We start from the raw sequence: 4,442 nt of genomic DNA on the forward strand, positions 1-4,442 counted from the left end.
GGTCACGAAAGAGTCGGACACGACTGAGCGACTAAACAACAACACACACTTCCGCCTCTTTTGGACTTTTTATGTTTTTCTTGGGTAACCTCTTCCCTCTCCCCCAAGTTCTTCTTCTCCCTGTCCCTCAGTTATCCTTTTTTATTTTCCTATTACAAAATGGGAAGTAGTAACAATGACTACCTCACAGGGATGCTGTGAGCTCTGAAAGTGACAATACATTTTATAAACCCTGGTAATGAGAAACGTTATCTATATTTATTTCTACTTATAAATCTTTATTGCAATTTCTCTCACAGTAGGCATGAAAAATATAGAATGCAGTGTGTTGATTATTTACAAGAACATTTGGGGATGCATTTAGTGAGCATATTAGCTCCTGAAGACTGTGTAACAAAACTTCACAAACTATGTTGTCTGAAACGTAAAAAATGTATTCTCTCATAATTCTGGAGACATAAAGCCCAAAATCAGCATGTTGGGCATGACCCTGCTTCTTCCATATGTTCTGGGGTAGTTTGGGTCTGAATGCTTCTGGAGCTCCTTTGTGGCAGCAGGGCCCCAATCTCCTCTTCCATCTTCACATGGCCTTCTTGCCTGTATGACATCTCTCTCTCCTTCTCTTCTTTTTCTTTTTATCAATTATTTTCATTTCCGGATTCTCAAGCTCTGCACAGTTTTAGTACTCCCTGAGAAATTAAACACTGTCATATCCCTTCCATGAAAATGGGAAGAAAAAAAATGGGAGGAAACGCATCAGTATATACTAATGACTGACACAAAACATTTACTAGTTTATCACAAAAATGCATTTATGATAGGAGCATCAGAAAGAGTAACTGAAAAATTAAAATTTACCTTAAAAATATGTTAGAAAACTTTACACAGACAAATAAGTGGCTATATATGTAAATCCTAAATACATTACAGTATTTTATATCCATTTTGGTAATGGACTACTCCAGGAAGATGTAATTACGAAACTTTAAATTCAAGGAGTTCTAAAAATGTAAAGCAAAACAGGTCTTAAAAAATATAGGTTTGATGAAAAGAGAGATTTTTGTCTATTTAGACAAATCTGGTTAGTTTCTAACTACACTTCATTTCAGCACAATCATCACTCAGGGGACAATCTTTTATGAGAAAGGGGAAATTAAAGTTTAAATTACCTTCAGAATTCTACCCATTATCACCCAATCAATACTGAAGTATATGTCATCAAGTATGCAAAATTACAGAATTTCAGTTATGAAATTTGGAGGCAAAAAGCATAATTATGTATAAAATCACTGACAAATTTAAGCTAGTATTATTAGCTTTAGGACATTTTTTGTATTATAACCTTAAAAGGATGGCAAACTAGACATCAGCAGAAATGCTGTTAAAGCTGTTGGGTTTTTTTTTGCTCCAAGTTTTTCATATGAATGAAATAAAAGTTTAACAGTCTCTAAGTTAAATTTCACAGGTGAAATTGCTGCTCTCTGATTTAACTTTTGGGGTAAGACAGGGCAAAATCCAAGTATCATCTCTTCCATTTTTGTGCATAAACACAAATAAGAGTCAGTATCAATACAAATGACAACATACGGAGACAACATGTTTAGTCAGGTTCTATAACACAGGATACTAGGACATAACTCTGCTACAGTAAATTCCCGTTTTGTGTTTTGGAAGAGCAGCTTACATAGTATGGTGTGAAAAGCAGTAAAACGCACATGCTTTTTGTGTCATTTAGCAAAGAAAGACAAGAAAGAATATATTGCCAAACTCCACCTGCTACTCCATCCTAGACCCAGTTGTCTATCATCCACTCAGTTCCAGTACTTCCAAATTCTCAATCTACCCCACTCAGTCTCAAGCCAAGATTAACTCCTTTTGCACCAACTCTCCTTTCTCTCAGCTAAGTCATCATTTTCCAGAAAAGTCTGATTTTTCTGACTCCACGATTTAACCCATTTGAAGTCAAAGAAAATGCTGTAATACTGAAAACAATCAAACTAGAGATGGAAATTAGTGTTGTGGAAGATACATGTCAAGTGCTCTGCAAAGGTAATGAGAAACTTGCAAGAAAACAGATTTTAAACTCTGCCTGGCTTCCTTAGTTACTCGGTATACGATAATGTTGCTCTGATTACTAGTCAGGACAATAAAGTGCTCAAAGGCACTAAAATATGCATCTTGGGGGGAAATGCATGGACATTAAGATTTCCTGGGAGTTGGCCAAGGCATTTTTACATCCATAAGGACTGTCAACTTAAACTTAGTCTGTCACAGTTATTAAAAAAAAGGAAAGGAGTGGAATTCTTGCTTACAACTGGGTTTGGCAGAAACACATCTGTATACTCTGCCTCTGTGATCACACAGGCCTTTAATTAGGGACAATGAGTGTGCCCACAGAGCAGCACTAATGAAAAATTTATAAGGAGTCTATGATAGAGCTTCACAATCCAGCTTTACTAGGTTGTAAACACTCTTCTTACCCAAGCATTACTTTGTGTATCTGTGAAACATCTGAAAAATACTTTTCTTTGACTTACCAGGCTGTAGGGAATGAGTCATTTTATGTACAAGCATCTACAGTAGAACTTGGTACTTTCTTGCATTAACTGAACAATGTTCCAACTGGAACCTAAAGGAAGGTTGCCAATGCTCACTTTTCAGGCTCTGTGAGGTGCTGGATGCTCTAGATCAGTTTGTCTGTGGAAGCTTCTCTCTTTGGCATGCTTCCTCTGTCCATTTAGTAATTTGCCTGGAGGTGACGACGTAGCTCGTAACTGACATTCATCTGGGGATCCTTTTAGCCAGGTTGGCCTCATTTGTTCTTGATTCACCTCTTTCTGAAGCTGCAATGCTAATAACCTATCCTGTTCTTCTTGTTTATGTCTCGCAAAAAATAGACGTTCCAAATCTAACAGTTTTGGGGTGAAGTGAACTTGTTTACTCTTGTTCGGAGGAAACTTTGAGGAACATTTTCCTTCTTTTTGTAGAATAGCATGGATTGCTGACTGCTTCAGACAAAGATTCCTGGTTTTTTGCTCTGGAGATGTCCTTATTGGTCAGTAGGTGAGACTCCTCATTTTCTGTCACAGCTGTGTTATTTTTCAGTGTCTGTGTCACATCTGACACTGTACATCCACTCTCCGTTTCGCCATAAGGCTTAACTGCAGTTTCTCCAGAAGAGGAAACTCCAGCTTTAGGCTCTTCATGACTGATGACACGTAACTCTCTTTCATGACTGATTTGTTTTGTTTTCACTTTTCCTTCAAGCTACCATTCTCCACCACTGGCACATAACTGAGGTCTACTTCAGTGACTGCAGTGAAGCTTCTGCATCTTGCTTTTGAACTTCAAGGTGTATTTGAGGAGAAAGCGCTGGCATATCTTCCTCAACTTCTGTGTCTTGCCATGTAGGGTTCTTCCCATCACCGCTGTCAGTTTCCTTGGACCTGGAGGTTTCCTGTCTTCTTCTACAACTTCAGACTGTGACGCTGACTCAAGTTGAGATTTTGGTGACAAATACTTCTGAATATCGCCAGTGTTTTTTCGTTTGCTCTTCCTTTTCCTTTGTGACTCGGTTGTTGGCTGGATTAGATATTTTGGAATACGAGAGGAGAGCCGAGACACGTTCCTCACAGACATTGCTAATATTAAGGCTTAGCCTTCTTGCCAGCGCTTCTTCTCTTTTCAGTTGTTCTTCCATCTCTCTCTGCCTTTTTTCTGCCTGTCTCTTTTCCTCTTCTTCCTCCTCTGCCAGTAATCTCTGTATGTATTCTTCACTGGCTTTGTTTTCTCCCTCCTGAATGGCTCATCGCTCTGCCTCCTCCTTGCTTCTCTGCTTTTCATATTCTCTTCTTAACTCCCCAGGTTGACTTAATAGACGAACAGGGAGATAGTCATCAATGATTTCCTCTGATTGTTGCCCAGAGACTCTAAGCCGGGATTCCTCTGGATAGTGTTTTTGAATTATCTCCCACAGTTCCATATTGACAAGAGAATTTCTTCAGGTGTGGTACCGAGTCCACGAAGAGACCCGGCAGCGACAGAAAGGACAGCACAAATGTGCCTTCTCCACAGTCGATTTGAAGCATGCTTTACAGAGCGTGTGGTTGCAAGGCAGTGTCACAGGCTCAATGAGGATTTCCAGACAGATGTGGCACTGGCATTCCAACAAGGAAGGGATGGTATCTCTGAGTACAGCCATTCTAATATGCTATAAGGTGTATTCACATCAATACCAGAATTCCAGGATTGGGAGCTTCAAATGTCTTCTGTGGGCCAGGAAAACAGTACGACCCCAGAAGGCGGTGTGTTTGTCGGTGTTAAAGACAAGTATCCCAAAAGGAAGCAAACTAACCTTGACTGTTCCCAGGCACTGCCAACCGTTGCAGTAGGGCAGTGGTGGGCGCAGGGCTCTGTAGTGAGGCACAAGGCAGGCGCCAAGT

The 4,442-nt window shown here is 39.8% G+C and overlaps 1 pseudogene; it reads right to left on the bottom strand.

Moving 5' to 3' along the window:
• Positions 1-893: 893 nt before the first annotated feature.
• LOC139181337 (E3 ubiquitin-protein ligase RNF168 pseudogene) lies at positions 894-4,201 on the bottom strand (annotated as a pseudogene).
• Between the last annotated feature and the right edge of the window lie 241 nt (positions 4,202-4,442).

The sequence above is a fragment of the Bos indicus genome, chromosome X (genome assembly GCF_029378745.1).
Source record: "Bos indicus isolate NIAB-ARS_2022 breed Sahiwal x Tharparkar chromosome X, NIAB-ARS_B.indTharparkar_mat_pri_1.0, whole genome shotgun sequence".
Lineage (NCBI taxonomy): Eukaryota > Metazoa > Chordata > Mammalia > Artiodactyla > Bovidae > Bos > Bos indicus.